The 25,186-nt window shown below is 35.5% G+C and overlaps 1 long non-coding RNA gene across 1 annotated transcript in view; it reads left to right on the forward strand.

Annotated features, from left to right (window-relative positions):
• Nucleotides 1-25,186, forward strand: part of LOC148673430 (uncharacterized) — a 399,373-nt gene that overhangs the window by 244,639 nt on the left and 129,548 nt on the right. The window lies entirely within an intron of this gene.

Consider the following 25,186-nt stretch of genomic DNA (forward strand, 5'->3'; position numbering starts at 1 on the left):
TTGTTTCAGCTGTCAGTATAGGATATTTCTATGAAATATTTCTTTTCATTAGCTTAATTAAAGACCAGTAATGTAATTCTTGTGATTACCAAAATTACATATAATTTTCAATTTGGTTGTAGAAGTATACATTTAATATAACATTTTAGATTTAAATGTGATTTTTAACTTTATTCCCAACTTTCTCTGTGCATTTTAATTGCTTTTTGTATAAGAAGTAAATAACATACTTGTTTTTCTCATAAGTGGCCTTTTCAACCTCATTATTTCCCATTACTCTAGACTAGTCTATATGAAATGTCCCATCTGCCAATTTAATCTAAATATTTTGGAATCTCCTTTACAGCTTCTACCTGTAATTTCTAAATATTTTATGATGACCTTTATCACAGGCCTTCTAAAAGTACAAGTACAACATCATATGCTCTGTGTGAATCCATTACTATTGTTGCTCTTTGTAAAGTCTGAAGCATTGCTACTGTATGTGTACTGTACATGTCTTTCTCCATATTTTATAAAAAACAGAAACATTTTAGCAACTGACAGTGAAGAATATTCGCTATGAGAGGATTGAAGACGTGTTCAAAACACATCTAAGGGGCATGTGGACAAACTTATTTCCAAATCTGAAAATCTTTTAGAGCTGCTTTTTGTTATGTGGGAGGAGTTCCTAAGCTTCAGAAAAAAAAAAACAAATACAAATACAGGTTTTTTACCTAATCATCTCTTCCAGTCTTAGGTAAAAAATCTAGGGCATGTTCTCCTTGGGAAAAAAAACTATCTACTTCCATCAAAACTTCACCTTCCTGTCTTCCTCCTCTTTAATGGGCTGAAAATGCCAAATTGCCCCAGTCAGTAGTCCCTTTCTACCTGATATTTGCTTCAACACAGGTGAATTCACCTGGGACTTATTTCTTCTGCTTGTAGCAAAGGATTCTGGTTTTTGTAGTTTTCAGACAGCTCTTAGTTCCATTTCTCTTAGCTGTCACTATACCACATAATGGTGCATTCAAAATTTGAAGCTAGAAATGTTTAAGATTTACAACATTACCCTTGGATAGAGTGCTAATTGCACATAGCCATTTGGACAAAAAAGCCCCTAATTAGTCAGAATAGAGTGGTTCAAATATGTATACACTCACAAAACAAAGGCTCTTGGTTCAATTTGTACAGTATGTTCTTCCAGTATTCATGCAGGTTTCCTCTGGGTGCTTGGTTTCTATTTACAGTCCAAATACTGGTAAGTTAATTGGCTTCTCTGAAAATCAGTCCTTATGGGAATGTGTGTGTGTTTCTGTGTGCCCTGCGATGGACAAGCATCCCATCCAATGTGTATTGTGCTTTGTGCCTGTTGCTTGCTTGAAAAGGCCCCCCCATGACCCTGTATTGGATAAAGCAGTTAGGAAATGGATGGATGAGAACATTTATACAGTGGGGGACAGGGACATCAGAAAGGCACCAATATAGGCAGGGCCTTGCACACAGACACCCTGAGTCAATCAGGCAGTTAACAGTGTTTATGTAAAAAAGGTAACAAAAACAACTAAAAGAAAAGCTTAGCTCTGTTAGAGTTACTAACTGACTTAAAGTTCTCTATCTAAATACCGAGGGCAGCTAACCTGCCACTGTTGTGTTTCTTTTCTGAATAAAACAGCATTTATCCCAATCAGGATAAAAAAGGTCCTTAGAGAGTCACACACAGTATAGCATTGCTGGATTCATATTTTGTTCGGTGTCCTCCTCCAGTCCTTAGTCTTTCTTCAGTTTAAGTCATGCCTCATTGATCTTCAGATTTTCTTCTTTATGGCTCTTTCCTCTTGTCTCAGGTCCTCTGGTTATATATCGCTGTTTTCAACCTTTGGTTGTTGAAAACAGTGGAAAAGGAAAGTAACCCTCTAGTCGTGGTTACTTTCCTTTTCTCTTCACCCCAAGTCTTACTGTGGCCTGCTTCCTCCCATCAGATTTAACACAGCTACAACAAGACAGTGTGTGCAATGTGACAACCTTCTGCCATTCTGTAATGCTTTCCCAATTTTAGGTGCACCTGCTACCAGTGAAATCATCAATTAATATAGGCTGGTACAGGACAGCTGTTTCCTCTCCCAGCATTTGTCTGCTGAGCCCATCTTGGTGTTAACACTGGGCTGTTAACAAACCCTATGCAGGTCTCAATACGCGTTCCGAAAGCTACGGTAGCCAAGACGGGAGGTCAAAGACTGGTCGGTAATTCCAACCGAGGTCAAAGCCAGGTAGTCAGAACGAAGTCAGGTAAACAAATCCGAGAGGGGCAAGACGAGAGAGAGGTATTAAGAAGTCCAAAGCTGAAGAGTCGTAGGTGAGGGGATCCAGAAGAGGTAGAGAGGGTTTCAGGAAAGGAGGGCGAGGCGAGCTCAGGAGGCAAATACAATCCTGATACCGAGCGCCAGTAGCAGTGAGGAGAGGGTTTAAATAGTTGCAGGGAAAGGGTGTGGAATAGAGATTGATTAATTTGGAGCTAATTGGTGCCGACTGTGCTTGTAACACTTGGATGCTGGCATTTCTCTCTTGACCATCTTAGTGCGGGCATATATATCCACAAACTGAATGATGCTTCAGGGACAGTATCGTCCCTCCAAGACAACACCCCTAGTGGCATCATAGGTATTTGAGTTTCTTGTTTTCTGATGATAGCCAACCTGCCCAGTAGAATATGAAATGCATCGATTGACTTTTTCCATCTGTATAGTAGAATTCTGGATATGTCCTCTTGTATATCATGCCAAAATCAAAACATTTTAAACAGAATGCTAAATTTTTTTAAAAAAGCATTATGATTTATGTAATCAGCCAAAGTCTACAGTAAATGCACCATCAAAGCATGCTCTAAAGCCATTTTTATGAGATTTTTATTTTTTCTTCATTAAAGATAAATAAAAAGGGAGAAAAATAAAGAAATGATTTATCAACATAATATTATGTAATATAAAATTGAAAGGGCAGCATTAGTGTGGCTCTTATTGTTGCTGCCTCTAACGGTTCCCTTCTGGACTGGGCCCCATCAGGGTGGAGTGTTCATGTTGTCTTCATGTTAGAGTGGGATTTTGTTTGATTTTGCTCCACTTTCCTCCCATCTTCCAAACGCATGCTGACTAGGCTAAACAGTATCTCTAAAATGGGTCTGTATGTGCCCCATAATGTATTGACATCCCATTCAACTTTGTGTTCAGTTCCTGGCATCTCCCCAGAGTTGTTTTTGCCCATTCTTCAGTACATGCAACTTTGAGTTTTAGAGTAGAAATATATTGTGAAACATACAGTCACTTATGCACACAAAGTATCTAAAGATAAAAGTCAATGCTTTGAAATCTTTTGAAAATTAAAGTGAATCTGAATAACTGTACTCACTGAAATGTAAGTCAAATGCTTTTAAGGTCGTTTATACTTCTGCTAATTTTCTTTTAAATTACAACTTCAATCAGACCGGGTGAAACTAGATCATTTCTTGTGTAGAGTAACAGAACCTTCTAAAAGGCTTAAAAGCTGAGTTTGCCTAGAAAGTAATCTGGTTAGCTACAGAGCAAATTGAGACAAAAGAAAATATAACTATTTTAGAATCATGTATAAAACTATACTGATTCACAATGAAAACGCGACAAACTAAGTTTTACATTAACACTTCATTGTGCTGATACTCAGTATTATTTACTTTTTATATACAGGTTGAATTGTTAATTGTTTGTTATTCTGGGTATAATAACATACTGTACATTACTTTCCTCAGTCATTTCATAAAAAGATGTTCAGCGGGTGGTATGTGAGTTCAGTTAAAATTGCAAACTTAATTAGGAACCAATTATTATTTACAAAAAAGAGAAAACCATAATTATGTCACACTTGTGTAATAATTATAATAATGACTGGTTATTATTGGTATGAATGAAGACAGACAGAATGTGAAATCGCCTGGAGAATGAGATGTTCAGCTCTGTGATGGACAGTTCACATTCTGGGAGGCAATGGGTTACCCCATTCATAGTGGTAATATAGTTTTATAGACAATAGTTTTCTGACACTAGTGGCAACTGCACAAGAAATCCTAGAAAGAAATTATCCACGTGCCTGCAAAATGATTGTAGTCTTTTGCCAGGATGGAAATTATTTGTTTGAGGGTAACATTTTTATTCGAGGGAAAAACCTCTTTCCTATGTAGGTTAGAGACCATTTGAAGTGATGATGTAGAGTTTTGGTGTATTTTAGTCACTAATGCATGCCATTGGAAAACCTGAAGAAAGATAACATGGGAAGACGTTATGCTGACTGTTGCTGTGTTCAAGCTGACCAGTCGAGCAGTAGAAGAAAACTGATATGGAGAAATATCACCTTAAATGCCGATAGTGCAGCTTCTTGACACCTTCTTATGTGATACATTGAAAAATTCCAAAGGCCTTGAGCAACCCCACCCTCCAATATTGTGTTTTTGATAGTGGTCAAACTGATAGTGTCAAAGCACTTTATTTTGAAGGAGAACATGTCTTTGGAAAATTGACTCACAGGAGTCTCTCGTTTACCAGGTATTTGTCACTGGGTAATCAGGCACTGAGAAAAGAGCTGTGAACATCCTATCACCCTGTCTATCTTAGACTTCTGTGTTTAGAGCCTATAGTAGAAAGATAAACAGAAATCCAAAAAGTAATCTGTTAAAGAAGAGTAGATAATTAGAAGCTGGGAGAAACGCAGGATTGCATTAAGAACTATAGCATAGAAGTTGGGAAGTCACAGGTTTACCAATCAGCCAAACTGCGTATACTGTACAACATGTGCTGTTGATGACAAGACAAGAAATTGTTAGTGAAATCACCAACAACCTCCAGAGTGAATGGATGAGGGTATCCACAGTCCACAGAAGACTGAGGCAGCAAAATTACAGGAGATGCACCAACAATTATAAGCAAAATTGATCTTCTCAGAAGTACAAAAATGAACCAGGAGAATACTGGAACAAACTTTTATTGACAGATGAGACCAACATAAACTTGATGGAAAGGTTAAAGTATGGAGAAAGAAAAAAAAAACTCCAAGATCACCCCCATCTCATCTTTGAAGCATTTTGCTGTTTATTTAGTGACCCAAAACGCATGACCAATGCAACAGGAGAAAAAACAGGAAAGTCGTAGACCAGACAAGTTAAGATCCAGATTTAAATCCAATTGAGCCTGAATTTTACATGAAATGTGTTTTACATGAATTATATACTGAAGAAGTAAGTGAAGCCAGAAAACTGGCAAAATAGGCAAGGACTCAGTGTGTTTGCAGCAGATTACCTTAAATATGAATTTGTTGCTCAATGTGTCATAGATATTATGCAGTTATTGGTCATGTAACCAAAAACTGACCTCCATATTCTGAATCTCAATTAAAGTGAATGTGTTCCAATACCTATGGTCTCTTGAAATCACTGGGATGACCACAAAGGATGATTTTGTTCTAATATAATCAAGTGTATTCATGTGTTTGGACAAAAAGATAACATTTATTATATTATAGTTATTGTTCATTTTAATCACGTGATGACAAATACAAATTGCTTGAGTATACAGCAAATGATTAAAAATGACCTTTTTTCCAACTGGTAAAAGTGCTTTTTGGACCAATGACAAACTATTACAATTGAGACTGCAATTTCAAATCTGGACAATTTTCATTGGATGACTGTGACTGGGACTCCTATAATTGGCTGAGTGCCACCAGAGTTCAGCTGGCCAGGGAATCACAGGCTTGAAGCACTGCAACCATCCCTGTGACTTGCCAGTTGTCTAGGAGCCTGCAGTGTTTTAAGTCAAAGCTGAATTACTCATCTGTTTGATGTTAATGTAAAAGGGGAATATGATTCTATTAAATCAGCCACAATCTGTTTTCTGTATTTGGAATTATGCTGATCTGTGAGAGTAGAGAGAACTTTTGTCGCTGTTCTATGGCACTTTGGACATTTTGAACAGTGTGTTTGAACAAACCATTTACCAGACAGATGCTACAGATTATCATCTTGTCTAATTATATATCAGATATAAGATCACTTTATTGACCATATACAATTTCTTGTATTAGGAATTTGTCTTTTCACATACCCCACGTTGCTCTCCATGAGACATACAGACAGGGAGAGAAGCTTGGGGTGGGAGCACAGGGTCAGCCATTGTACAGCACCCCTGGAGCAGTTGGGGTTAAGGGCCTTGCTCAGGGGCCCAATGGAGTAGGATTCCTCTGCCGGCTGCGGGATATGAACCTCCAAACTTCCAGCCACAGGAGCAGATCCTTAGCCGCAGAGCCACTGCACTGCCTTTTTTATATATAAATTAATACTAAGTCTAAAATTTTCTCTGGTGTTTACTTTTATATACAGTATGTTTAAGAACAAATATTTCATACATACCAATGTAACATATGGAGTGGATCCCTGAATTTGAACCACCAGCACAGACACACATGCAAGAGCCTGGTCTGCAAAGCCCACTACCTCAGGCCTCTTGGTGGGAGATGTTGGTTTTAATGGACAAATAGGAGTAATGTGGAATTACAGTTTGATAATATACCAAGAGACCTCTTCCACTAATCCTAGGGTTGTCACATGGCTCTGACTGCACACGTTTTTCAGAGGAAAGTACAGTACGTGGTCCAAGTTGAATTGAATGGGAGTACGGATGTCTGATTCCAAACATGGAAAAAAAATCTTGGAACAAACAGAAGAAACCTCTAAAGGAAACATGTGTATCTGATTGTGTACATATGCTTTATGACCACATTTAATTTTTGACCTTTAAAAACACATTAAAATCGAAATGTCATGTCATTTTCATTGCAGTATTCCAATGTCGCTGATCAAAAAAGAGCACAGTGAGATCAGAAAGGGAATTTTGAAAGGAGGCTTGGATGGTGAAACTGGTTAATCTATATATATTGCATGGTACATGAATAAATATATAAACATAAAACACAACATTAAACATAACAAAAAAAGTTGTTTTTCTAATTTACTGTGTGAAGTAGAATTATTTTTTTATCAGTCCATTCTGCTATCAGGAATCTGACTACAGAAATAAATCTGGTTTCCAAGTTTGTCTGCATGGTTTGCTTGGCAGCATACTGGAGTCTGATTTTTCAGTTGCTGGACTCAACAGGATTTCAACTGCCATAGAAACATATTGACGGGTAATACTGCAAGCTCACAGGTGCCACTGCAATCCACAGTAGTTGCTGTCATGTGGTAGGCAGTGGGAACCCTGGCCAATTTCAAACCTTTCCAACCCCAGCAGCATTAAGCCAATTGTGTTCTATCTCTTGAGGAATCCAGTCACAAATGACTAATAGCATAGCCCTTGTCTGGACAAGCAAACCCCAGACTGCACAGCCATGCTGGGTTTCTGAAAAGAGACATTTCCCAGTAGAGCCCCTCAGGAACCCCACCTGCAGAGTACTTCGAAACTGTGCTGTTCAGCAGCACACCTTCTCGTAAAAATCATTCATGTATGTTACAACAGATACGGATACGGCCCTGAAAACATTTAAAGACCTTGTGTTGAAGTGGAAAAGGTTTGTCTGTTCTTACATTCCCATGTTTATGTTTCTGTGATCTCACTGTTCCCTCTTCCTGTGTGTGTATGTGATGCTGTGGGGGTGCAAAACAGGCTCAGCAGTGTGTTGTCAGTACTGGGGTGGTGGGTGTGCAGTGGCCACGCAGCACCCATGGGGGAGAAAGAATATGTGAGTGGAGGATCCCCAAGTGGTTTGATGGACTTTAGCAAATGGGGGTGTCTCCTGTCCCCTGTCCCCTGGATGCCCTCTCTTCCACAGTTACTGCCCCAGAAGGAGAAAAATGAAGATAGCAATATGGAGCCTGGTTGCTGCGCTGGATGAGTATGCCTTCTTTATTTGTTCTATACTGTATTACCCTACTGAGGTGTCCTTAGGTGTCCATTTTCATTAGACCCACTAACTACAGGTAATTTTACTGTATGAAAATGTATTTTGAATATATTCTTATTCCATTTTATGTAAGTTACTGTATGTACCGGTAGCTTATTTTTTATTTTGCTTTTGGTGGCAAAATTAGATGTCAGTGAAGTGCTGTTACCTTGAGATGTCTTGGCATTGATGGTAGCAATTTACTTTTGTGAAGACTAGGGATGTTTTATGATGGACATATGAGACTGTATTTACTGATCGTATGGTAAGACATGAAAGGAACAATGGTATCAGTTAGTGAATATACTGACTGTATAGTGTATACTGTATACTGATTGAATATAATATTCAAGACCTCATGGTAGATATTTCTCCTGTTTTTCCCATGACTCAGAGAGATCTGACTTTTCATGAAAACCAACTCAGACATTTTTGACTGTTATTAATTCATTTTCCCAATGCAAGAACTCTTTTTGTGGTTTGAAGTAAAACTGAAAATAACTTATATTTAACAGATATTAAAATATTTTAAAAATTCAGACAAATCAAATATGTACAAATACAAAGAGACCATTTGATACGGTATATCTAGGTTGTTTTGTTACTGCCGATATAATTAATCTGAAGGAGATTAAGGCAGATAGGTCAAGGAGAACATTTCAGACAAAAAAACATCCATGGAGACCCAGGAACTAAACTTTTTCAGCTTCTGCTGATATTTAACTTCTTCAACTCATACTTCTTTAGTTTGAGCATTCTGGTTTAGCTACAAATATGTATGCATCACTGGTAATTAAACAAAATGGGGCTTAATTTTTTTTATAAAAAAGATAAATCCTTAAGGATTTATTTATGGAATTTTGAAAAATGTACACTGGTGACATACTTAGAGGAAATGGGTGATTAATTGGGAAGTAGATCCTTGTAATATTGTTTCTAGATCTTAGGCTTTGCGATGATGATGTATCCAAGGGTATGTTGTAACTAAAATAAAAATAAAACAGGTCATAGAATATCATGTATGAGTTTTTATATAACATATTGGGTGAAAATCTATTAAATGAATACTATAAAGATGGAGAAAATATGTTTACAGCAAAAGACTTTGACAAAATATATACAGTAAGTTCAGTGTACAGTATAATAATATTATGGAACAAGTAATAGGTTTATTCCATGCTGAAAAAAAGAAGAAAGAGAACACAACGTTTCGGCCGTGGAGCCTTCTTCAGGTGAGCCTTCTTCAGGAGCCTTCTTCACCTGAAGAAGGCTCCACGGCCGAAACGTTGTGTTCTCTTTCTTCTTTTTTTCAGCATGGAATAAACCTATTACTTGTTCCTTTGCAGCCTACGCATGCTGACGCAGCTACCCACCTGACATAATAATATTATGATGACTTTCATTTATTATTCCACCACTATGATGTTACAACTGCAAATGAAGTCAAAACCAAACACAACTTATTCAACTTTAAAATAATAGTTAATAGATAACGACAAGAAAAAGGAAAAAGGTCTAAAATAAAAATGTAATGCTAGGTATATAAAATCTTCTCACTTTCAATACCTCATGCCATTTGGCCAAAATCAAAATCAAATTATCATGTTTTAACCTTTTAGATAGATTTTAAACCCTATATTAACACACATTATTGCTATGGTCTTTGCTGTGAAACATCTCTAGATGTTTGAGCACACTAGGAAAATATATTTTAGAAGATGAGTGACTCTACTGAGGTTGAGTTCTGTCTAAAGTATGTACATATCAAACTCCCTGAAGGGCAACAGCAAGGAGTCAAAACCAGACACGGGACAAAAACCTTCAGAAAAATTCCTAGTCAAGCATTCAGGTTGCTAAAAGGAAAATTATTTTAGTCAAACGATATGCACCATCAGTTCATAAATCCAATTAACATACCCTTCACCTGCAACAGCTGTTTGTCCATGATAGCCAACACATTGGTTTTCCTACAGAGTTTTCAAAGCCTTATTTCTGCTCTTTTTTCTTATATTTATCTTATCTGTTAGGTCTAGCCAACTTACACTGTAATTTATCTTCATGCATTTCAACTGAAATTGAACTGGTGTGGCTGAATTTGGCTAACATTTGTAATAGATGAGGTCACTTGCAATAGAAAGCACCAAAGAAAACTTTATATTACATTCTGAGTGTCCTGGCCTATTCCGAAAATGTTTGAAAGCCAGACATGGTTACATTGTGTAAAAAACAAAAAAAATTTGGTAGTTTGTAGTTCATTAATTGGTAAATGATTCTACTTGTCTGTTTTTCTCAAATTATTATTAAATTGAGGATCATTATCTCCTATTTAACAAAAAACATTGTCCTATATAGTAATTTATAATGATCTTGAAACACAAAACAAATTATGATGTGTTTTTAAAGTTAATAGAATCTCAATGTTCCATGTTTCTATTACTGTTAACAATCATATTTATATTCTACCAGTTCTTGTGCTACAGAATGATGAGGTTCGGTGCTTATGTGAGCAATCATTTTATTTTCAGTTTCAGAGTTTATTTTCTGTTTTATGAGTCATTTATTCTTTTATTTCAAGCCCCAAACAATTAGGGAGTAAGAGTTGATGGAAAATCAATTGTTTCTTGCATTTGTTGGTAAAGCCCTCTTCATCCCAAAAAGCTTTAAACATATAAGTGGACCCACTTCCACTACACATCCAACACAAAATTGTCGCACCCTCCTGGATGGCTATCTAGCCAATCAGGTTGAGTAGAGTAAACTTACTTCACCAGTTGAATTAGGAAGACCACATTGCACAAGCCTAGAGTGGAATAAGCTTTATTCTTTAGTCTTGGAATTTAATCTTATGAACAATGCTATGGAATCTTTAATGAGGTTGGTTACATGTCTAGTTCATAATACAGTATGTCACCTCCCACACTACAGTTCCTCCAATCACCATACTGGGAAAATGGATTTGGAAAGGGGAAAGAGCGCTACCTACTGGTCTATCAATGCCAATTACAGCACTGCTTACAACAGCTACCTGATGTTCCAAGAAGCCAGCTATCCTAGAACTGGCCATACCCAGCCATGCTTAACTTCTATTGTCTGATGTGATAAAGCAACAAGATCAGATGCCCGTCACCCTATCCCACCTAACCAGGAACAGAAAATAATACTATGTAGTCTATGGTCTAACATATAGATAGCTGCACTGGAAAGATTTCACAACAAAAACTCAGCTATACAATCCAGTCCAGGTATTCATAGTAAATGGGAATTGTACAGCTGGAAAAACCCAGCTAAAACTGGAGCAATCATATCACATGTATTGAATTTTATCCTTCAGACTTATACAGTTGATGCTACATAAGACAGGTTTCAAAGGGCATGTAACTGTGTCCATATAGCAAAAGGCTGCAGACTGATTTACAATAACACAGGAGCTCAGAGTCCATGTCAAGGAAAGCAGCTGAGAGACAAGGTCAGACAATGTAGGCTGAGTGTCTGTGATCCAGGGCTCAGCTCTCAATGTCTCTGCTACTACTCTTCTAAACTATTGTCATATGGCAAGTGTTTTTTTCATATCTTTTATGAATGATCAAATTAAATTCTGTCACATTAAAATACTACATGCAAACAAATAAGGATAAGTAGGTTTTATGAATATGGAACAAGTAATAGGTTTATTCCATGCTGAAAAAAAGAAGAAAGAGAACAAAACGTTTCGGCCGTGGAGCCTTCTTCAGGTGTGGCCTGAAGAAGGCTCCACGGCCGAAACGTTGTGTTCTCTTTCTTCTTTTTTTCAGCATGGAATAAACCTATTACTTGTTCCTTTGCAGCCTACGCATGCTGACGCAGCTACCCACCTGAACTTTTATGAATATGGACAGCTGCATTTAAAGCATTGCAGTACCTGGGGAAGACAGCTAACCCCAGAAGGTGCAGCTGATTCTGCATTCAGAGCAAACCATTACATTGGGATCTTCAGTATCTTTCCACTCTTCACCAGAAGCTGGGGATGAGTACTGGCATTAGCATCTTTTCACAGGCCTGAATACCATAAAAGGGCTCATTTTATATGTTGCATTGATTCCATTTTTCTATTAATTAACAATTGTGTCATGGATGTGAGCTACCATGAAAAAGCTTCATTGAAGTGAATATAAAAAGTTAGCACCTCTATAAATCATTTACTGTACCTCCCCATCTATGTTATCATCAGCATACTTAAGAACAGTCCTGTTTCCTGTTCTCTATCACTTAGAATGTTAATCATTGTTCCAACAAGCTGTTAGCTCTGGATATTTTCATCTTTCTGAGTCTATGCATTCTTGTTCCAAGGAACAAGAAGATTTTTACTTTTAGCAAGAGATCAAGTTTGAACATAGTATTTTATTTAGAATCTCTGGTTAGATTTGATTAGATTTTTCCACACAATCTTTTATATGAAATTGAGAGCTTTCTATGTGTCTGCATGGAGCTACAGACTCAGCACAGTGCTTTGGGGGGCCACAAAGGGCACTGCATCACCAAGAACCAAGAAACTCTTTCTGACTAACCCTTAGCCTCTTCTGTGGTGCTGCTCTTTCTATTGTCCAAATGTCAATAAAAGCAAGATGCGTTTTTAAGTGACTCAGTATGAATCTAACATTAATTTGATCGCTGGCCATTCTCTGGTGTGACACCAGTTGTCCCCTGCCTCACCTCATAACTTTCCAGAGAGACTCCAGCAAAAAGACTCCTTTGTAAGATTCTTCTGTTTTGCCACAAATCAAATTGTTTAAATAGAGTTAACAGACTTTTGCCTTTTCATTATTATGCATTGTCTTGTAGCTTGAATGATCTGTAAGGCTCCATTTAATTATTCATCACCATGAAAAAATAATTAAAATGAAAGGAGTAAAAGTGCACCTGAATTGGAAGAACCGGTTACAACATGGATGGAAGGAGTAGAAGTAAAGTTTAGTCTTGGAAAAAAAAAACTGAACCAGATATATCAAGAAACACCTACTGTATTTAAACTAAGTTTTTTAGGATTTTGTTTTTTGCCTCCATGAGATTACCATTCGTTGTCATCTCACAAAACAAATATATAACTGGAATTCATGTACACCTCAACACTACTGTAATTCACAGACAATTGGCAAATTCATTGCTGAGGCATGCATTGGGAGTTTTGATGATGTTCCAGTGAGCCGCTGCTTCATAATGTTCCATAAATAGTAAAAGGCAAAATATTTTGAGGCCTTCAACAAACTTAAATAAAGTGAAAAATTAGGCTTTACTGCTCAATGTTCCAACTTTTTTCAGGAAGTCTTTTTTAACGATCAAATGCTTATTATGTTGCTCTTCCTCATGGAGCATGGATTTCAAATAAATCTTTGTTTTCTTTGTCACCTAGAAAATAAACATGAATGTTCACAATTTTTGAAGTGAAATTCTACAGCACTAAAAGTACTGTATGTAGATACAATTTGCCTAGTTTAATACCTAATTTAAATGTAGATGTGCCAGAGTAAACATACACAATGCTATCATTCAATCTGAAAAAGTAAATCTACAAAGATGTGTTGGGTTTTGTTTATTTATTGTTTAGCATTAAATCAAAGAACACGGGCTGAGATATTCATGTTCATGCTGGCTTTTCCAGCATGACTTTAATTCAGGCAGAGATACCGTAAGTGCTCTTTTCCATTTCCATTTAACTATTCAAGATAAATGCTTGAATAGTTCAATGATACGTATTAGGTTAGACATTCAATTAAATATCACCATAAAATATAATTGATCACACTAAATGTAAACAGAAATTGACTATTCCTTTTTAACATCATCACACAAAAACAGAGTTTTATTAAAGGGTTACCAGTGATAATGAAAGACATAGACATTAATTTATTTACTGATAAAAACAAATCCAGAATCTGCAATGATCACCCCTCTCATTCTAGTCATTTATAACTACATTCCTTTCAAAGCAGTGTAGATCTTTATGAAGTGGTTGAAGAATATTTGGTGTTTTTCTGGCTCTTTGCCATGTGTAGTCTATTTCTACTAATTCTGTATAAGAAAGTAAATAAATAATGATTAATATTAATCAATGGGGAGTAAGGATTCTACATTCTTTGCATTTAATTTTGCAGCTTACAGAAAGAGACTTAGACATTGAAGTGGGATGTTAAACAAAATATTTTAATAATATGTGAAAAACTAAATCATCCAAACACCTGCTTGGATAAAACACATATACTGTATACACAAATACACAGGAATTTCTACTGAACATGCATGGTTACATGACCTACATAATTGTTGCTTAATCTTTGCCTTTGTTCGTGTACAATATACAGTACATGTCACTCAGTCCTAACATTTAATGAAAATTGTGCTCTAGGACAAGAGAAATACAAAAAATAACAAAGGACTCATATTACCTTTAGCATTAACTAAACATTAATAAAAAAATAAAATTTGATACACAACAAAATGCATGCTTGCTGCAATTAAGTGTAAATAACACGGTATTAAGACTGAAATTAATGTTTAAAACATAAAACTTGAATACTGAGTTTACCAAAAATTTTGTGTCACTAGCAGCTCTGTTTTGTTGATAATTGTACCATACTGTACATGTACAGTATGCAGGCTATTTCTTTGTTTATTGAAGCTCCTCAGCTCCTCAGATACTTCTATTCATTCCTACCTTTCAGAGCTTCATCAAGGCTACTATTCATTAAACAAATCTGGTCCAGAACGTTTTTCATGGTTGAATTGTATTACCACCAAGTCAAGAAAATGTTGGACTACCAAAAGCATTCCTGAAATGTTTTGGGGAAAACAGAAGAATCTTCAAAGATTAGGGCAATTCTTTTTTAAAGACTATATGATGTATTCACAGCAATATTTCTATGAAGTAATCCTTTGCTAAATGGAACAGTTTGACAATAGAATTATGATTTTCCTCACTAATTGCTTTCAATATGTCTTAATCTACACAGGATAGTGGAGGTGTTTGAAGACATGGCATTGACTTTATCATTAGTGAGATACATTTGTATATATTAGTGTCCAAAACACTGACTTCATATCAAAAACATTTAATTAAATAATATCTACTGTAAGTGTCTTGAAAAATACATTTGGAGATCATCATGGAGGACCAATATCTTTTTTCTGGAATGACTCCTGTAGTGAAATTGAATAAGAATATTTAAAAAACAATTGGGAAACCTAGCTTTTCAACCTCTATTTATAAGACTGTCTAAAACTGTAATGTTTTTTTTTTGTATGTAGCTGTTTTAATTGGACACCATTATTCATAATAAATGTTCATGAAATGCAAATAATCTTTTACATATGTTACACTGCTCTGTAACATATTTCTGTTTTTAAAACAGATCTTTGTTTAAAAAACAAATAATGCATGTACTGTAAATATATCCTTCAATGTGTAAGCATTATGAGAATTCTTCAGCACCTTTGCTTAACAGTATTTTGAGAATGGCATCTTTCAATTGTACAAACCTGTATTTGAGGTGATAAAATATTTATTTTTTCCCCAAAACTGATTTAAGTTTTGATGTTAACAGAGATGGGCAACTCTTCAGCAAACATACTGTAAGTCTTTGTGAATCATTGGCTTTAAAAAGAGGGCTGGCATCAAACTATATGTACTGTAGTACATGTAAATAAGCCATTTCAGGGCTATCTTAAAACATAATAGCAACACACAAAACCAATGCTAATCCCTTTTGGGATCTTCTGATTGATTGAGAAATGTTGCTTTGGTCATGTGCGTAACGTTATCATGAGTTTGCATTACTTGAAGCCTTGTTCAGAATTGTGCAGGTAAGTAGCCAGACGCAGTATATTCGTGTGGCCTATGCACATTAAGTTCTAATAGACTTACAAATCAGGATTTCTAAGGGAACTTACATGTTCATTCCATTTTTTTTAATAAAGTGCAGTTTCCGATTATCTTTTAGTTTTACTTTGCTCATGGCTATGATCATCATAAGGCACTATGCCCTCTGAAGTGTTCCTTGTCAATCCACCAGCCTTCTTTCAGTCTGTAAGACTCCCTGAACGTACAGCAGAGTTAGTATTAACTGAAAGACTCAAGTAGCCCTTGCTGACAACACTGCATGCTCTTGGGTACCTGGCAAATCATAAGAGTTGCTGAATAAAACCCACTAAACACTAGTCATGCACTACTGCTACAATTCATCCTGCAGCTCATTAACCACTTAGTCCATACCTCAACCCACATTGTCTGGACTACAGGGCCAACCAGCACTTCAAGCTTAAACTAAAATATAATCTTAATAATCAGTTATCTTAAGTGGCTGAGCAACTTGGTATCCTCCCAACTAGTTTATTTTAATTATTAATTAAATATTCCTGAATGTGTAAATATGCAAGTATCCTAGGAAAGAACAACAAAATAATATTTTATAGATTGCAATGAAAGGTATTTCCATTTCTATGATTTTTCAAAAAATGTTTTATATTTGGTTGCTTCTCTTTAAAAACTGACTCAAGCCTAAAAGGTCAAACTTGCCACTCCAAAATACATGCAAGGCAAGAGTTAAATGAACAAGTAATAGGTTTATTCCATGCTGAAAAGAGAAGGAAGAAAACACAACGGCCGTGGAGCCTTCTTCAGGTGTGAGGAGAGTTAAATGAGTTAAAGGTTTTAAATTAATCTGTTAGACTTGCTGGACTTGAGACATTCTGCCAGGACTTAATGACATTAACCGACTTGTTTTTATCATGTTTTAAATTTTGTTGAAATTTAGTACTTAACTCTTTTGAAATTCTTCTAAAGAGCATATTTAAAAATTAATTCAGTGTGCACATTTTGGTCCCTGATTTGTGCCATCTGATCATAATAGTTAAGTACCTACTATCTTGCAGTTGCTTTGGTGTTTCTCCTTGTGAGATGATACATTTTAGGTCCATTCTCAAGATACATTCACTGATGTTTACAATTAATTATTAATCCCAGTCCCTTTTTATGAACACACGATACATGAAACATTGAGATACTTTATGCTGCTGATTACCCTTGTTATTTTATTCACAACTTCACTTACAGTAAATACTTTATATCCATCTTTTTAATGGTATGGCACCAAATAAACTTATTATTCATACAGTCCCTACTTCTTATCACCTATTAAACCATATTGCATATACTTATACAAAATCTCTTAAAAACAGTTCATACCCCTGGGGTGAATGAGTAATAGTTAAACTGCAAAGATCCAGACGTGAGGGAACCTGTGATGATAATAAAAATATATGAGAGAAACCTGAATTACAGACTATGAAATACTCCTCTGCCCTAAGGTGCATGGTCATTTATCTTAAGAGTAATATGGATTCTTTGTAGCAAATCCTTAGATAACAGAGCCCTTACTGAGTATGGTTATAGGAGAATTTAATAGGCCTCAGGACATCTCCCTGTGTTCCTATGCAATACAGAGAAAGTCTAGGCAGCTGTCTCAAAGCTATTTTTTAGATACATGAAAGAAATGCTTTATATAAGTAAGACTGCACATCAATGTTCTTCTTTATAATACATATAAAACTTTGTTTCTGTAATGATAAGGAAAAAAAACAGGATATACAGTACAGGCCAGTTGATTATTTTGAGAAAATAAGCACATCAAGGGCTATGGCACTTACATGGAGTATCCTGGATTATGAGGAGTAGCTACACATACAGCTAACTTGTTTTTACTGTTCTTCAACTCCAAAGGAATATGTATATCAGTCAGATATATCGACTGTATTTAATACTATATATATTTTGGATGACCCACATTAGACAAGCACTTATTTCGATATGAAAGAGGATTTCAGATGGACTACTATTATAGTCCATCACAGTACTGTGAAAAATATGAGTTAGTAAAATAAATAATTGCTAATATGTCAAAAGAAACTTTACTCTATAATGTAGAGATGTGTTACACATCTACAGTGCTGGATTTCACACAGATTTACCATCTTTTCTTGAAAGAGTTATAATGTGCATTACAAAATATGATTCATATTTTTCCATTATATGTCCATCGTAATTCAGCTCTATAACATTCCAGCAATGGATACTGCACCAAAATGTATCAGCAAATCTTCAACATCAGACCTCAGACCAGAGCAATGTGTTGCACCTTATTTTTATTGAGATATGTTGATTATTTAAATAATTTAACATTTTCACCACAACTTCCATTGCCTACATTTGCTATGAGATGTGTTACACACATCTGCTTTGCTAAAGTACATTTATCTGGTAATTTCATACACTTTGATTGAGTGTTTTTATGTATTTATTAAGATTAAGTCTTCACACAGAACTGTACATATGGCTTCTTTATATTTTACAATTTTACAAAGGTTTAATTAACTTGTACTACACTTTTCTAATGTTCTTTCATCTCTGGTATACACAATAAAATGTTTCTGTTTTCAGTCATAAAATTACTAGTGAAATCAAAGTAAATTGATTTAAAAGACAGAGGAAAAACAAAAGTAAAAATGAAAAAGTATCATTCAGATTTGCCATGGTAAACATCTAATTGTTTTTTTTTGCAATTCCATTGCACTATACATTTTAAATACATACAATAGCTACATTTCCAACACCTCTAGGACCAGGGAAAAAGGTTTAAGATGTACTGTAGTATAGACTTGTAAGAAATATAGTGGAGTTACAACTTTGCTTATAAAAAAGATTCTAATTAATAAAACACCAATTAAAACACACATTTTCAGTTAAATAAGTCTGTACATGAAACAATCTCTAGTAGGGTGTATTGCAATATATTGACAATCAATCAGGTGAGGTACAGTACTTTTGCTCTTCTGATTCATTCAGTACCTCCCAGGTACTGGCTGGAATTATGAATGAAAGTGATTGCTCAGGGTATTATTTTCAGACAATAATACCTCTATAGGTTGCAGCTGTAATTTTCTGCATCTGTCATTTGCATGTTCACACCAGTTCTGAACCTGGAAGATGATAATTGTGCACCTTCACATTTAAAGGAGTAGTTTATTTCAACTGCACTGTCCTGTTTGACAGAAGGCAGCATGAATTTCAAATCCATCCTATGACATTTGGTCCCACAATAATACGCTCCCATGACAAATCGTCACTGTGACAGCTGGTTCCAGTGAAAATTGGTCCCTGTGATAATTTGTCTCCAATAAAAAATCGTCCCTGCAACAATTTGCTCCCATGAAATTGGTACCCTCAACAGTTCACCCCATGATATTATTCTTCTGTCACAATTCTTCTCCACGACAAGAAGCAGCTCACAAATAGCTGGAATGTAGTGGTTAAGATTTTAAAGTTTTAACCTAATTTATGCAAGTGAATTTCTTAGGAATATAGTATATACTATTTAACATTCGTATGTAAAAAATATATATTCTATCAACATTACCAATCATTGTATTACCAGCAGAAGTTACCTGATGAGCATTTAAACTACTTTATACCAATAAATACCAGTTAACACCATTAGAAAGCGGTTGCTAATCTCTACTGGAACCAATCGGAATTTCTACCTGAGAAAGTGCACAATACAGTTGTACAAACAATTTTCACAAGCTATTTTCAACATATTACAGGAAAATCATAGATAATACGTTTTAATCAGTAACATCAACACAACGTCCCATTATCCAGAGCTAATCAAAACCCAGGCTCACACAATGTTAAAAGTCATCACGAACTGAAGAGCTGTCTTCCCACTCTAGTAGTTCAAATGCCCTTTTAATGGTACCTGGGATCAAAGGGATATCAGTAGAACATCTACATTTGTGGGGTTTGCAGTGGACGTTAAAGAGTGATGATGGCAGCCAAGTTAAATTCTCTTCAGCTGCTCGCTAAATGAGCTTCTCAATTAAAAAAATAAACAATAAATACCATATATGAGCCTTTTCTCCTTTGCATCCATATTTTGCATCCCTCCTCAATCCCATCTCTATCTTTTACAGCTACTGTACCCCTCGGTTAACTCCTCACTCAGCATGGAGGTGCAAGCCTCCACATCCCCACGCCAGGAGGCTGGCTTTCAACCAAGCAGGGTAAGCCAGATTTACAATGACTAAACATTCAACAAACATTTTTCAACATATTTAATTCTGGCATGTTTTTATTCCTCATGAATATAGACATTTATAGACTATGAATGACGTCTTTAGTTCTCTCATACATTACACCTGAACGAAACATTAAAACCCATACTTGTATAACAAAATGACTCTATCTTGTTGGCCTGTCTGAAACTTGTTTATAGATGTTTATAGAACTTATGAAAATGCTATAACATTTTCCAGATTTCTTTACTCAAACATATATTCATACTAACACGTGAATAAATGTCTTCAAACATTATTTTTGCTTTTCAGGTTTGTATTTCATTTCTCAGGTAGTTAAACCAGCGCTTCAATATTTAACTCATGACAAACTGAAAAAAGGTGGGAGAACGAAGAAAGATTTTAAAAATTAAAGTCAGTGATATTAAAAATTCATAGAATTAATAAAACATACAATTAAACAAGAACTGTTACTGTCATACTTAATTGTTCCTTATTTAAAATACACTTTGTAGTTAGTATTGGTTTCTTTATGTGCTGCTTAATATTGATAAAAACATCAAATTTAAACTGAGATAGTTTCAGTATGCTGAGCCAATTACTACCATGAATGAGTTTTATGGGAATCCATAAGGTACTGTATGTAACCTTATCCTGTGGTAGTATAATGAGGGCTGGCACAATTTGTCTTGTGCTTCAGAAAAAAGAAAACTGTAAAAAATGTGGCCTTTTTCAACTGTTGTCTAGAATGGCAATTACGGATGTTTGCTTTTCCCTTGTTTTTGGACTCGAAGAGAAATGATGATTTAAAGGATGTTCATTACTTTGACAGCATGTGTTGATTGCGCTGATTCATCATCTGCCAAAGAGTGAACGCTGGCTTCTGTCTCATCCTGGGACCTCTGTAACACAAACTCATTGATCACATTAGCTGTGATATCAAGCTCACACAATTCACTTAATGGTTTCTTCTAGTTAGAGTTAAATGAGGCCATGGAAATAAAATAGTTTTTAACACTTGCCACTTCTCAGCTATCCAGAAAACATTTTCCCCTATTTAAAGAAGTCTCTGTCCATTACTAGCATCACACTAGGTAAAAAGCAGGCCTATAATTAATAAAGGGCTACATATTATGGGCCTAATGAGTGGTTCAACCAGTAAAGTAGCCTGTTCAGAAGCCAGATTTCATAGTTAAACAAAACTAATAACTATAAATATAGGTATACTAAATTTAAATCCATGACCAAAGGAAAGAAATCAAAGAGATGGATCCAACTCATATAATGGAGAAAAAGTTTGCAGGAAAATGCACACTGCATTCTGCTCAGCCCCACTGACGTCTGTAAACATTAGAGGTAGTAGGATAAAAAAATCTAGTTTTCTGCAGCACACTTCATTCTAAGGTAAAGTTAAATAGAAACACTGTTCAAATAATTTTGATGAAGAATAAATTGTACAGGAGTCTAATCCTACAAACTACATACTATAACACATTGTTTAACCATTCTGCTTATACAATTTATGTCCAGTTGTACACAAGCACTGGTAACTCATGACTTCGGTCTGTCAAATGTAAAGCTGATGAACAATTCAACCATATCAAAACAGACTGAATTATAAATATGTATTGATATGTGTATATATATATATCATAACTATATCATTGCAGTTCTAAAATAATAAATATTATATATAACAACATGGAATATTATATACTGTGCATGGTCTTTACAAGCACACTGTTCTAAAGAGGTAAACACACCTCTCCTCCTTTTACGTTTACTAAGCTCAGGAAAGCACACCCATCAATGGTCAATTTAACACCTGCTTTATTCTTTCTTACAGATAATAACTTACACTAGGTATTACATCTGTCACATTCCTTTTACTTTGGTAATGTTTTAAACAATTTATTACCTGTGACCCAGTTTTGACCTGACAATTTTTAAAAAATTACCTAGTATCATAGCCAATTTATCTCAGCTAATATTGAAACATATCTGTCAATTTATTCTACTGGAATCAGTCTTGTTAAATCACCAAACAATCATAATTAGGTTAACTGAAAGAAAAAAAGAACAGTTTTACTTAAATATACAATAAAGTTCAGTTTTCAGGACATCACTTTCTTGACAAACAGACTGGACCCATTTCTCCTTTTGACCCAATATATTTTGGGGAGTGGGACAATTGTACAAAGCATGAGTAAGAAATATTTAAATGTCCTTTAATATTACAGTACAGTATACTGCATTCTTACTGTACAGCATATAGTGGAATATTTTATTCATCTGTGTTGGAGAATAAAGGTCTGTGAATAATCACTGCTTATCAATATTATACGTAAGTATAAGTGTAAGTAAAAACAATGCTTAATGAAAGTATCTGCTGTAGTTGCAAAGACTGTATTTTGCTTCAAATGATTGCATTTTCACTATTACCAAAAGCTTTCATATTTGGTATGTGCCTTTAAAAATTCGCCTTGGTACATACTATACCTTAAGAATCGACACAACTTATGATGGCTCCTACCTCCTACCTCAAAAAAACTGATGCAGATTTTTACAAAGAAAGTGGAATACGATAATACTACCAGCTATATAAATATATTATATTTAGATCCTTAAATATTCCTATTAACTGGATTCTAAAAGTACACGTTTTTGTACTGCAATAATGAGAGCAAGTATTCATAGGAAAGTTTAAAATATCTAATAAAATATGCTCCTGTTATTTTTATGCTCAGCTACCAAAATTTCTCTTTAGTTGTAAAATACCACATTAATATTCCACATTAAGTGGATTTAAACATGCATGGTAGAGAGATTAAATTAAACAATTGTTTCACGAACATCTAATGCACCACAAGTGCCACCTCGATCATTTGGCCAGCGAATCACGTTCCGCGTTAAAGCACAGCCGCGTTGTACCCCGTTACGGGGTTTTAACGCGCATCCTGAATGGCTACCTCTGTAGTTTAATATAGTGTGGAACCTAAAGTTCAAGCAATTCCAAATGTACCCATCTGAAGCTACAAGCAATTACTCAACTGGACTTCTGCGAGAGAAAGCAAGGTGATTTCCAACCTCAGATGCACAGGGCTACATTAGGAGCACCAGAAAGGTGTGAAGGGTGTCTAATGATAGGCTTGAATGTGTTTAAATGGTAATGCCAGTCTCAAAGAACTTCTAAACTGGAGATCTAGAAAACAATTTTCCCCATAAAAGGAACCACCAGAGGAAAAAACTCCCAGTGAGGACCTGAGGACCTCAGGACCCTCTTCATAGCCCTCTCAAAAATCCGCCAAGAGGACCTACACTAGCATCATGCCAGGCTTTCACCCCCACCTGTGGAACGAGGCATAGATTGGTCACAAATGTAATGCTACAGTTACAGAGGGACCGAAGGCAGTTTCATAGGATATGGTACCAGACCCCTAAAATGTTCTCACAAACCTGGAGTCAGAGCAGGGTCCACTACCCTGATTGCTAGCTGACAGGAGGACTCTTGGGCATTAAGGACGTAGTAAAACTGGTGGTTCAATATGTTGTGTCCTAACAGGAGTCTAATAGGGTTCAATGGAGGGCACAAGACAACATTCAGACATAATTGATCCCACAATAAGAAGCTGCTCAGGGGCAATGGGAGGTGGTTGTGGCCCAGAAAACAATATCTATATAAGTAAATTGAGGCTATGCAAGAGCTCTGCTACTCTTTGTTGGAAATCTACCCTCCATTTGCTCGATACTCTGAAATCCAAAGCGAGTTGAGGTTCTATGAGCTGTGTTATTAAAGATAACCAACAAGAGTGAAGCATTTGGAGATCACGGTGTGTAAAATCCTAAAATCAGTCCCGATATAAAAAAAACAGTTAAAGTCTTATAAGACAGAGCCAAAAATGAGGGTTACAGTGTCCAAGGACAGAAAGGAAAGCCCATCATGCTGCTTCCACTAGGAGAGGTCACAGTGTGTTGTTATTATTTAAAGTGTATGTCAGGTGCATCACATCAGAAGGGCAATTTTCTTCCATATGCATAATGCTGCTTGGTTAAAACCTAATGCTAAGTACCAATGCTTTGATAAAGAACAACTAAGATTCAATCATTGTTTTCTCCTTTATATTATCTCAGAAGTTTCTAATTCTAATCATCTTGATTTGAACTCTTTTTTGAACTGTAGGAAGTAGTTCTATTATCATACATTACATAACTTTTTGTGATCCACAAGTTATGTTAATTCAACTGGCAACAAAGCTGTTCACTTTTAATACTTTAATATTCAAAACGTGTTTGTCTTGGCTAAAATATTTTAAATACAGTCATTGGCATTGGCAGTTTAAGAAATAGTTTGATTGTTATGTAAAATCCAGACTACATATTTAACTAATATATGTTTTATTTATAAAGTGCCTTTACAAAGAAAAACATATTATTACTGCTGCTACTACTACTACTACATGCACTCCTGAACCCTACTTCCACATGTCCCCAAGTTCTTGTGGGTGTTAGGAGGATACTTTTTTTCTTTTGAATATCTGAATCAAGTCCCCCACACCATTTCCTGTGTTCCAGGATAATTATAAGGAATTAGTCTAATGCTTCTCCTGTAGTGGTGATTTTAAGATGATTATAAAGTGCACCTACAGTACATTTTTGTCAAGTGTCATTATCATGTGCCAATAATCAAGAGTTTCATTATTAATGTACAGTAATTCCACTGAATTGAGTGAAGGCAACTCACATCCTGGTGAAAAATCCTCATTACTGTAGAAATCTCTGTCTTCTTTAGAGCCTATTAGAACAAAAGGTGTTTTAGAATTAAAGTGTATAATTTAAGCACACGCACGGAAACATCAATGGCAATTAAATATGTATTAAAGAAGAAATACAATCTATATCTAATTGATGAGTGGGTTTAATATAAAGTGCACAAGTGTTTCTAATGAGGTTATAAAATCTACTGTATATGAGTACTTCTCATTGCAATTTAGTAAAACCGTCCATCATATTTTATTATGATTTTACAGCTACAAGGTTTGATTCCATGTATTGGTATGAGAAAAAGAAAATGCCAATTCAGTTAAGGTACTAATTATCCCTTTGCCAAGTTACCACATTTTGTCGCTGTCTGAACCTGGTTTCATTAAAT

The sequence above is a fragment of the Lepisosteus platostomus genome, chromosome 4 (genome assembly GCF_059453375.1).
Source record: "Lepisosteus platostomus isolate fLepPlt1 chromosome 4, fLepPlt1.hap1, whole genome shotgun sequence".
In the NCBI taxonomy this organism is placed as follows: domain Eukaryota; kingdom Metazoa; phylum Chordata; class Actinopteri; order Semionotiformes; family Lepisosteidae; genus Lepisosteus; species Lepisosteus platostomus.